The sequence below is a fragment of the Cnephaeus nilssonii genome (genome assembly GCF_951640355.1).
Source record: "Cnephaeus nilssonii genome assembly, chromosome: 22".
Lineage (NCBI taxonomy): Eukaryota > Metazoa > Chordata > Mammalia > Chiroptera > Vespertilionidae > Cnephaeus > Cnephaeus nilssonii.
Window position 1 is genome coordinate 19,795,237 of NC_137093.1, and position 12,581 is coordinate 19,807,817.

General features: G+C 43.4%; 1 protein-coding gene across 4 annotated transcripts in view; it reads left to right on the forward strand.

Moving 5' to 3' along the window:
• The window catches only part of NTM (neurotrimin), a 394,804-nt gene that overhangs the window by 62,917 nt on the left and 319,306 nt on the right, over positions 1-12,581 (forward strand). The gene's annotated exons all lie outside the window — the stretch shown is intronic.

Genomic DNA, 12,581 nt, shown 5'->3' on the forward strand with positions numbered 1-12,581 from the left:
AGTCTGTAGGAGACCTTGCATGATGCTTTGTCTTCTTAACCTCGAATCTACTCCATTCGTTTAGCCATTCTCTGTATGAGTTAAATGTACTTGTTCATGGTGTTCTGTAATTATTCAAAACTGTATCTCCTTGACCCCATACCGTGTGCCCATCAACGCTGGAGAGCAGGGCCCTTTGATCTGTTGCCTTTGGAGGCTGAGTGGGGTGGGGGTGGAGGGCACAGGGTGAGTCCGCATGCCTTTTACTATAGATTAGAGCCACATCATAGATACCAGGGGGTTCATGTTGGGAGTTTAGAGGTATATGATGTGAATAGTGGTACTTAAGACAACGGATAAATCCATCCCTTTGAAGCCCTCCTTGTAGGTCTGATTTTGAGGACTACACAGAATGGACACTGTACATTTTGAAAATCCTAACCTGCTCTCTAGGCCGAGTTTTTTTTCTCTAACCCCAGGGAACCCTCTCCTCTTTCGCCCCTTTCTGTGTTTTCAATTGAGTATAAGGGGAAAAAAGATGTTAATTCCTATATAAAGGCCATGAAAGTAGCGCAGGCAGAAACTTCATTCACACCTTCTCAAAACCAAATTCTAAGTGTCCTCACGCACCCAGGTCAAGAACCACAGTGTCAGAAGACACTCATCAGGACTCTGATATCCTTATGTTTTTACCTTACCTGAGGTTGTGCGGGTCCTGAGACTCAATTGTGTCTTTCCTGTCTGCTTCCCTGTGCTGCCGGCCAGTGAGCTTGGGGTGAAGTTCATTGCCTTTTCATTGCTTTTGGGCCTCTTTCCACTCCTGCACAGGGTAAACGATCACGCCACCTGGACCTTCCAATTGTCATTAGCTAGTCAAGCCTTAGGCCAGTGGTTGGCAAACTCATTAGTCAACAGAGCCAAATATGAACAGTACAATAATTGAAATTTCTTTTGAGAGCCAGATTTTTTAAACTTAAACTTCTTCTAACGCCACTTCTTCAAAATAGACTCGCCCATGCCGTGGTATTTTGTGGAAGAGCCACATTCAAGGGGCCAAAGAGCCACATATGGCTCGCGAGCCACAGTTTGCCGACCACGGCCTTAGGTCATCGATCCTCTTCGGCAGGCTTTGTCCTCCACCGGGGCTCCTGGATTCCCACCAGAAGATTCACGTCTGCTCCTTAGTCCCCAGGACGCCTAGAAGTAGGCAGCTGCTCTTTATATTCTGTAGTCCTAGCTTCTGAGAGTCAGCAACCTTTCAACCTCGCCACTTGTTGGACAATGATTGGCATTCCAGGTCTCACACCTGGGCTCTTGCTTCCTTCTCTGCCCCTAATCCCACTCATTATTTTTTATTATTTACACTCCGGTGCAAACTGGTTGAGGGCTGAGTTCTCACATTCCTCAGTTCATACGAGTGGGTTATAGATTTCCTAAGAGTACTATTTTGTTGTTCCCCTTCATCTCCGATCCCACTCCTGTTCGTTTTCATCCATAGTTCTCCACACAAAAACCTTTTATAAATCTCATTAAATGGGGCATGTGTTCTTAGGAAACGTGATGGTGTTTGCCATCATGTATATGCCAATGAATTTCCATTCCTCTGATTCATCGGGGCTCATTCACATTCTACTTGATCCCAAACAATTCCACACACTTCCTTTATACGCCAATGTGAAATGTCCCCAGGAAACAGAACCGGAAGTGGCATTGTTGGGTCATGGAATCCATGCGTTTTATTGTATTAGAGCTGCCATTGTGGATTTAAATATGGCTTCATACATCCATACTTCAATAGAAAGTAAGAGTTCCCATTTGCTCATATCTTAATCAACACTGAAGTTTTATCTACTTCCTGACTCCTGTTTTTTGAAATCATGTTCAAGGATGTAAAGTGATACCTCATTATTATCGCCAGGCACATGTCCCTGTTTACTGGTGAGTGTGAGCATCTCTCTGTGGATTTGTTTGCTTTTGGGGCTTTTCTTCTGTATATGGCAGATTCTTCTGCCTATTGTTTTGATTGAGCTGCCTATCTATTTTTTAATGATTTGGAAGAATTTTTTTATATTTTTTAGATGTTGATTGCTTATCAGTTTTACATGTTGAAAATAATCCTCCCCCCCTTATTTTCTGTTACCAGTGGTGCATTGTATGGTGATTAAGAGCATGTATGCTGGAACCAAACTGCCTGGGTTCAAATCCTAGCTATGAGGCCTTAGTGATGGGCCTCAGTTTTCTGTCTATAAAATGGGTGTAATAAGGTTACTTTCTTCAAAGGGCTTTCACTGGGATTAATTGAGTTAAAATTTAGGAAGAACTTATAACAGTACCGGACAAAAAGTAAAATAAGTTCTATATGTATATTTTTCAATGAGAACAAATAATTTCTTGTTTCAGCTTTATAATTTTTCTTTTCCCATTTAGGTTATTAATATTAACTTCACCTTGAAATAATATAATATAACCTTAATATAACAAAAGGTAGGGATCTAGCTTTGTGTTCCCCATGTTCTGAGCCAGTTGTTCAGTATCACCTACTGAACATTCAATCACGCCTACAAACCATGGGGCTACTGTTTCCATATTGCGTTTCCTATATATATGCTCAGTTCTTTTTCTCAGCCCTCTTCTTTCTCCATTGTTCTTTTATTCCTGGACCTGTGCAATATTTTGTGGTAATCTGCTCTGATTACCTGGAAAATGGATTTCCTTCCTGCTTTATTTCTTGGGAGTGTGTATCTGCCTGGATCCTTATGTCATTTTTCTGTTCCTCTGACAGAGCATGTGATGTGGCTCTTGTGGTTTCCATAAGGTTCTCAGAGGCCATCCTGGACCAAAGAACTCTTACTATATTTTCTTCCTCCATTGTTAGTCCCCAGGAACTGCAGTGTTTTGTTCCTCTATAAATTGCCAGGTATGGTGTCAGGGGCAGTTAATTAAGATGTTTTCAAGGATGAAAATAAAAAATGGCACCACTTACCATCTCAGGATGTCATTGTAAATGAAAGTAAGTCAAATGTTGTTTGTGCACTGTTGAATGATTTGTGAATCAGCTTTCTGATTTTGAACCCATGTCAATCCCAGAGGTCTAACTCACTGTGTACCCTCTAACTAAGCTGAGACAGTTCAGACCAACCAATAATTAGACAAGTAAGCAAGAAGACTAACCACAACAAAACAAGTACCATACACTTAGCAGTCTACTTAACTTCATGGGTCTTCAGGATACACGGAGAGCTCTAAATTCATTAAAATGGACTCCAGGTTCCATAGGAAGAACTTCCCTGGACAGGGCTATCTCACCCCTCTGTTTTCCTCTATATTTATATCAGCAGGACGATTACATGAAAGGGAAGTGAGAAAAAAAAGGTCAGATCTCATATCCCTTCTCATTCTTGGTTCATGCAGCCTTTTTGAGGATGCACAGAGAAGTGAGTGGAGCGTAAGACTCTGCTGCAGTGACTGAGGACTTTGGGGAATTCCAGAGCCTAGAATTCTCAGTCTGGGGGCTCTCCCATAGCCCTTACTCCACAGCACCTGGATTCAGTTCACCATCTTTTCACGATCCAGGGGGTGACTCGTGTACCTTTATTAGTGCTTGTCCTTTGAAGTATCCATACTGGTCCCTCCACTCCACAGTGGTGGACTCTTTAGGTGCCTTGTTCTTTTAAAGCTTGCATTATTTAGAAGAGTGACTGGCACAGACTAGGCATTTAAGACATATTTGAATAAATGAAAACGTGGATGAGTGAATTGTGAATACATTGTGGTAACATTATGTATGCAATACCTTATTACTTACCCCAATTATATTTAACCTGACACTTCTAAGACAGGAATCCTTTTGCGTCTTGCCAGGATATTTGTCCTCTAGGTAACTTGAATGATGATCAACATTCACATGTTTATGTCATTTACATGTTGAGTTCATGCCTCTCTGCTCTCATGCTAATTAATTCAATAGGCATTGATTTAATATCTACCATGAGCATGGTATAACCTCTGAAAGGTACATGAAAGGAATGCATAATGTGAAAACAGATGAAAAGATAAATGGGCTCTGGGGTCAGATTGCCTAGGTTCAGATTGTGACTTTATTGCTTCAGTGCCCTTTGCCTGTCTTCTCATCCGAAAATTGCGATTTTTCTCGTAGAGGTACTTTGAAAATTCTAGGAGATAATGTGAATGCAAAGCCTGGCACAGTGTTAACATATCCTGATTGTTAGGTACCAATGTTATATAGCCTCACCGGCAAAATTTACATGGGAAATAAGACACAGTCTGGTCAGTACCCACTATTGAAAGGACAGACGCATATCACCATCACCAATGTTCTAAGGCCTCTATGTCTGTATGTGTCCTCTGAGCCCCCCTCCCTTTAGTTTGCAAACTCCTTGGAGGGGTCTCCCCCTATAGGCAAGTGAACATTCTGCTCTCAGTGGCTGCTCTTCAAACGTGTAATCCATTCCTTATGCCTTAGGAAGTATGTGGATTCAGAAAATAGTCTTCTTGCCCAGTTCATTTTCTGCTTTTTTCCCATCCTCTGTATCTTCAGGTAATGGGTGAGATCCAAATAAGGGGTTTTCTTACATGAAGTCTGCACCTCTAGGTTTATAAAGCACAAAAATTTAAGAAAAAATACAGTTCTGGCTGGTTTGGCTTAGTGGATAGAGCATTGCCTGTGGACTGAAGGGTCCCAGGTTCGATTCTGGTCAAGGGCACATGCCCGGGTTGCGGGCTTGGTCCCCAGTGGGGGACATGCAGGAGTCAGTTGATCAATGATTCTCTCTCATCATTGATTTTTCTGTCTCTCTATTCCTCTCCCTCCCTCTCTGAATCCAACAAGCTATAAAAGCTTAAATATTAGACCCCTCCATGAATACATGTGTCGTCATCGCTGCCCTCTTTACTGGAATGACCCTCCCTCCGGGGATTATGGAAAGGTGAGCATATGAGTGTCTGCGTGTCGCCCACATGTATGCTGGTGTTGCTTCCCACCCGATGGAGTCCTGTGGTTGTTTGGTGCTGCTGCAGTCTGAGTCTGTGTGAATGTCTTTTCTCAACAGTTTCCTACCTCGGGAGGGGGAGCGTGGGTTGGCTTTGAGAGTCCTCAGCGTACAGCTACTACTCTCGAAAGGAAGAGGATCACGAGAGGAGAGCATCTCTGGAGTGGAATTTCAAGTCTCTGTGCTCAACAGAAAAAGGAAGAAGTTCCGCCCAGAATTTTCTCTTCTTTATCTTGGAGAGCTTTGGGTATGTTCTGTGCAGCACCCGCGATGCAGTGAGCTAGACTGGGGACCCCCACGGCCTCAGCGGTGAATCCGGTGCCTGCAGCACCAGCAGTCAGTCCTTGGCGACGCCGAACTACATCCCACAGGGCCTGGTTACACTTTCAAAATGAACTAAGTAGCATTTGAATCATTTTAAACATGTGTTCAGTGCAGTTGGATTGCTGTTTTCTTTCCTTTTTTAAAAATTTTATTTGGAAAGCTATGAAAGCAGTTTTACTCCGGTTTCCATCTATTTAATGGGATAAAGTTGAAGCAGTCACGGGACTGTGGATGTGCTTAGAACCGAGCCTGAGTGAATAGAGGAGATGAGGGGTTAGGATTATTCTTGTTCCTGTTTTGTCTCAGCTACCAATTGGCCTGGTGGGAGGCAGTTTGGCCTCCTGGACAGCAGTCAGTCACCGCTTCCTTATAAGCTGCCTTTTCCATTTGACAATTTTCAATGTTCCCTTCACATTTTCTACCCTTAGGAATTGTCTGATGTGTTCATGTTTTCTTAAATCCTTCCTGTCTTCTTGTTTTGTTTTTAAACGATAGGATGTGGGCACACTGGTTAACACACACACACACACACACACACACACACACACACACACACAAACACACACACTATAGAATGGAGCTTGAGGGTCAGTTCTCTCCCCTCTCTGGCTCCCTTACCCCTTACCCCACTCTGGTTCAGCAGAAACTGCCTTCACGAATGAGTGGATCCAGGTAATAGTATAAATAATAAAGTTCAATATGCTCTTTGCAGTTCCAAGATCCACAGTTTGGGGGCATGCTCTCAGGATGCGGAGACTTTGTCCTACCCCTGTTTCTAATGCCAGGAGGGAAGCAAGCCCGTGTGGTGAGGGATCTTTCGCATGGCAAAGAGTCCCAGCCAAAAGTCCCACGTGATGACACAGCTCCCATTCCCATAGTCCCGCTCCCTCCAGAGCACGGGTACATTTAATTTCTCACCACTGTTACCTAAATGAAGAGCAGCATGAGGAGCACAGAGAATGAAAAATGTCCACCTGTGTGGGTAGCCCACGGCCACTAATCTTTTCTGACATTTACTCTCACTCATGAGCACAGGGGTGACCAGCCCCACCAGTGCTGGATGCTAAAGATAAATGTCAGCCCCTCCATCGGAAGCTTCCTGTGCATACATGCATATTGGAAATCAAACACATCTGGCACATCACACGCCGAGGCTCGAGTGCCCATCCTTCAGACGCGCATTGATTGCTCGCCGCCACCCCACTTCCCACCACCGCTTGATAGAATTGGAGAATGGTGGGCTAGTTGGCTGCATTTTTAATGGAAGTGAAAACACCCACTAAGCTGAACAGTTTTCACATCATCCGCCTTTATGGCTGTGCTTTGTCTCCCCCCACGTGCTGCCAAATTTCCCAAGAGCATCTGCTCCTCCTATTGTGCAAACACTGAGCCGGTGCATGTCATGCAAGGGCTATTCTACCCCTGCCAGATAGTGCTGTACATTTTAATTGTCCCTCCGATTGGGCTCCACCAGTCACTCAGGTGCAAACCGCTTCTTCAGCCACAGGCAGCGGAAGTCATAATATTTGCGAGCAATTGCTTCGCTCACATAAAGGAAAAGAGGGTTTTGATTGTAAGGTGGTGCCATTTCATTGACTAATTGACTCTTAACCTTGAATATATAAAGCTATTTGAACATTGTGCTTACATACTATGTTTAAAGGCTTATGCAAATATACCTCATAAGCACTGGAATCATAAAATAGAAAGAAGAGATTTTGTTTTTTTGGATACTGTAAAAATCTGATGTCTAATTAAGATCTGAAGCAAGAATTTTTGTGATCCAATTCATTGTGAGTTGCTTTCGGTGGGGGGGGGGGGGTTGGGGAGGAGGGAATTTTTTTTTTTTCATTCTCAGGGAACCATTAACAATACAGTATAATGTGGCCTCTGATATGCACGAACAGCCCAAAATAATTTATGGAGAAAATCAATCATGAGCTAAAGGAAAAAGGAAGTGGCCCAGATTAATTACAGAGTCAGGCTGGCCTGTCAGAGCAGCTGAAGTGATGTCCGGGGAGGAGGCCCTTCCTCCAGGGCCTTCCATGGTGGGAAGGAAAGGAAGGAGCCATGTGCAGTCAGGTTCAGGTGTAACTTGCGGAATGTTAGCAAAGAGAGCACAGGTCACTTAAAAAGGCTGCTTTGAAAACGAAGGTGTATCTCACCCTCTTGAATAGGAAGTGTGAATTGTCAGTGGAAGGCATGACGGCATGGCCTGGAAAACCCCAAAATCATAATGAATTGAATCTAGGGAATGCAAGGGAGCTAATGATTTGAGTATTTAACTTGTCACATATTTTTTCTTCAAAATAGCCATAGATTCAAAGAATGCTTGCAATGGAGATATCCAGTCTGGTGGTTTTCAAATGACTTTGGTCAGAGAACCTGTTCTTTTGAACAAATATTATCCAATATCAAGAAATTAAAGCAGATAGACAAAATCAGACGACAAAAAAGTAGACCTGCTTTGGCTGACGAGCTGACGAGGTTTGAAGCTCTTTCCTTTCTGTGTCTGTCCTGGAGGCCCCCACAGTAGGACCCTGGGGCTCTATGGAACAGGATTGGAACACAATTTTCCCTGCTGTTAGTTCCCAAATGCCTGCATATTCTCAATCAAAACATGTTTCCATAGTTTAATAAGTGCTTATTTTATTTTACTGTAGATATTTTTATTATTTTTTAATTACAGATGACATACAATATTAATTTCAGTTGCACAACCCAGTGATTAGCTATTATGTAACACACTTAAGTTATCAACCTGATAGATTCAGTACCCATCTGACACTACACATACTCATTATAGGATTATTGACTATATTCCTTATGCTGTACCTTATGTTCCCATGCCCATCCCTTCACCTTTGTCACCAATCTCTCCAACTTGTCCAGGAAACTTTTTATCTGTCCTTCCATTCTAAATGGTAGCTTTGCTGGGTATAGTAATCTTGCTTGTAGGTCCTTGCTTTTCCTCACTTTGAATACTTCATGCCAATCCCTCTGACCTGCAAAGTTTCTGTTTGTGAAATCAGTTGACAGTCTTATGGGAGCTCCCTTGTAGGTAGCTAAATGCTTTTTTCTTGTTGCTTTTAAGATTCTCTCTTTGTCTTTAACTATTGGCTTTTTAATTATGATGTGTCTTGGTGTGAGCCAATTTGGGGTCATCTTGTTTGGGACTCTGTGCTTCCTGGACTTGTATGTCTTTTTTCTTTACCACGTTAGGGAAATTTTCTATCATTTTTTCACATAGGTTTTCAATTCCTTGCTCTCTTCTCATTCTAGCACACCCATGATGTGGAAGTTGGTATGCTTGAAGTTGTTCCTGTGTTTGTTTCTATGTATTAGGTAGAGCTGCTATGTCTCCTGGGCTTGGTAGAGTGGCCTAATATAATAGGTGTTCTGTAGGGCCCAGTGGTACAGCCTCTCCAATCACCCGAGTTAGGCACTCCAGGTATGCCCCCTGTGTGGGCTGTGTACACCCTTCTGTTGTAGTTGCACCCTGATTGCTATTGGCATCTCAATTGGGAGGGATTTACTCCCAGGCCAATCAGCTGTAAGAACTGGCATCAGTCACTGTGGAAGATCAGCTGTGCAGGGACCAACCCCACATAGCAGGACTTACTTCAGTCTGGCTCTGGTGCTTGCTGAGTCTGCCCCTTGAGTGTGTTGCTTGTAGAGGTGTCTCTGGGGCCTCCAGAGGAGCAGTCCAATGTCAGCCACAAACCGACATAAGCTACAAAGCAATCTACAGATGGCTGCTACTTTTGCTGGACTTGAATGTGCCCAAGAGAGGCCAACCTGTGAATCAAGGGCGGCTGCCACTAGTGCTGGGCTTGGGGCCACTTAGTGAGAGGTAAAGGACATGCTGAGGCCAGATGCTACTTGTTTGAGAGATTTTAGGAAAGTCTGAAGCATGAGCCAAGACATGCCTCTGAATGGAAAAGCCACTGGAAACAACTTGTGTGGGCCACAATTTGTTGGTGGGAGGGGACTGTGGAAATCACCAGGGCTAAGCAAACAGTGTGATCCTGGTTGATAGAGACTATGAGATATGAGGTCTGCCTGCTGGCTCTATGAGGGAAGGGCTCAGTTAAGGAACAATGATCTCTGCCTGTACTTCTGTCTGGGGAACAAGCTGCCCCTTCAGCCCTTGTCCTGAAACCAGATAATTCAGTTTCACCCTATACATCCCCGGTGCCTTTTGAGCTGCTTCCCCAGTGCTAGAGCTCTGCTTTTGTGAACCTGAGGAAGTCTATGCCTGTGCCCTTTAAGAGGAACTGCCTGGGACTCCAGCAGCCTCCATCTCAGCAATATTCTATACTGATTTTTACAGCCAGAAGTTATGGTGACTTCTCTTCCTGGCACTAGAACCCTGGGTTGGGGGACTTGGTATGGGGCTGGAACCTCTTGCTCTTCATGAGGGACCTCCACAACCAAGATGTTTCTCCCAATGTTTGTCAGCCACAGTGGAGGTAGGACCAGCCCATTCAGCGTCTCTGGTCCTCGCACCAGTTCTGATGTGGCTTTTTTATATCAGTTGTAGGACTTCTGTGAGTTACACTACATTTCAGGCAGTTCTGAATGATGGCTGTTCTGTAGTTTAGTTGTAATTTTTTAAAAGTGATTTTTAGTTGTTTTCAGCCCATTTTAGATTGCAGGTTCATTTGAGTATTGCAACAGAACACAATTAATATGTAACAACCTGCTGTGAGAACAAATATATTTCTTTTTTGTTCATGTAATAGTTTATTTTTAATTTACCTTTATTGTTGAAAGTATTACAGATGTCCCCCTTTTTTCCCCACTGACCCCTCTACCCTGCACCCATCCCCACCCTAGGCCTTTACTACACTATTGCCTGTGTCCATGGGGTATGCATATAATATGCATATTAGTTCTTTGATTAATCTCTTCCCATCCCCCCCCCCCCCCCCGCCCTGCATTCCCTCTGAGATTTGTCAGTTTTTTAAAAATATATTTTTATTGATTTCATAGAGTAAGGGAAAGGGAGAGAGAGATAGAAACATCAATGATGAGAGAGAATCATTGATTGGCTGCCTCCTGCACAACCCCCACTGGGGATCAAGCTTGCAACCTGGCCATGTCCCCTGACCAGGAATTGAACCATGACCTACTGGTTCATAGGTCGATGCTCAACCACTGAGCAACATTGGCTGGGCTTCAGTTTAGTTGTAATTTTGATGTGGTTGTGGGAGTTCTCCAGTACTGCATTCACCTATGCTTGCTATCTTGATCAGAACTCACTTAATTTAATACGTTTTTAGAATGCTGCTTGTATAACCCAGGTGGTGGACAATGGCAATACATATTAGTACATTGAAGACTGGGGGGAATCCTTTGGTTTTGAAATGTGTTCACCTGCATATGAGAGTGGGCCTGACTCTGGAACTCTTTACAGCAGTCGCCAACAGGTGGTCCGCGGACCACTGGTAGTCCGAAAGGTTGGCGACCACTGCCCTAGAATGCAGTTTAGGAAACACAGATATTGGCAGGGTTCTGGTTTAATTCCCTCACTTTTTAAATGGGGGTCCTGGGGCTCAGAGGACCAGTGAAATAACCTGTTCTGGGTGGCAAAATTGAAGCAGAGTTGAGAACCAGATGTAGGACTTCTGGATCCCTGAAGCTAAGGCGGTTTTCAGGTATATTCTTTTCACTGTCTCAGCATGCCTATGGGAAGGTAGCAGGCATATTCTGTATTCTGGTCTGTCCATGGAGAACACTGAAACACAGAAAGTCAAGGTTACCTGGTCAGACCCGAGTATAGTTCTACCTTCTGTGCCCTGGTCTGCTTACTGCATGCTGAGTCATTCTAGCTCTCGGGGTGTAGGGAAGAGTAAGGCTATTCAATGTTTTCTATATTAGGACATGCTCAGGAGGAGATTTAAGCCAAACAAGCCATGTGATGGCATAATTAGCAATGTCATAGTAGTTTCTCAAGGTTTAAAAGCACCAGTGCACATTCACAGCCCTTCATAGTGATTTAAGCTGTTTTGCTATGTTGTCATTAGACAATTGGGCAAACCTCCGGTCAAGGTTAAGTACTACCCATGTGGACTATGGGAATGCAATGAAGGCAGTTACAGTATCCTCCCTACTGCTTGTGCTTAATTAAGACATGACCAGGCAGTCTTTCTGTGGCCATTCATTTATTGTCTAGCAATTCAATGAGGGGTAATTGTTTGAGGGTGTTTGAGAGACACTTGCCTCATTATTAACTCAAAAGTGCCTAGAAGGCAGCACTAGCTCGTCATTCTTTCTTGACACCCACTTTTTGACAGTACTTCACGTTTAGACATTATGGCTCAAGCATTCATGAGTCTGTGGATATTCTAATGGAATTGGAGACACCTAATTACTAATGGGCAATTAATGATAATGGCCCTTTGTGAATATGTAGGGAGATTCTGTACAAGGAACTCATTGCTCTTTGCACATATTAATTAGATAAGCAGGTTGTGACAGACAGGTAGCTTTGTATCTTTATCAATGCTGAGTAAACTGAGTCATATTCAAATTGTCCCTTTGTGATAAATAACAATTAATTATTTGTTGATTTGAAACCACATGGATCATAGTTTTAAAAGTAATTGAATAGGAACAAGAATTGTAGGGAAGTGAAGGGAATTGATGTCAAGAGAAAATTCAAAGTTTTATTAAACTATTTGGATGCCTTAGTTACTTCAATTCATATGTTTTTGAAATAGAAATTGGTAACTTTACTGGATTGGTAGCCACACCTTAAACAGTAGGTCGGCTTTTGGCAAAGTGATATCTAGCATATCCAGAATAAGGTTCATTACTAGTAATTCTCTTTTTAGTCTGAATTGTATACAGCTGAGGGCTGGAGAAGGTAGAATTCAGGAGTCCTGAAACTGAGTTCTGGACTGCCTAGGGTTTTAGTAGGCAGCGTGGTTTCCAGCTCAGAAACTCCAGCATGGCTCTGTTTGTGGCTTCCCGGTTAACTGAGACCACAGCTGGGTGCCCCTGCAGTCATTCCCCTTCTCTCGCTCCAATCAGAGGCTGGAGTGGTCTTGATGAGTCTCTGCAGGCACTTTCTCCTCAACCAAGGGACATCATTGGCATGAAGCTGTTTAAGCGCTTAAAATCTAACTCTTTTAAGGAAATGCTCTGCTTACCCTGCATCCCCTGGCACTTCTGCAGTGTCTCTGTGGCCAGAGAGGACCAGAGGGGACACACACACCATCCTTGGTTTTGGCTCTTGTTGGAATATCCAGTATTTCTATGCTG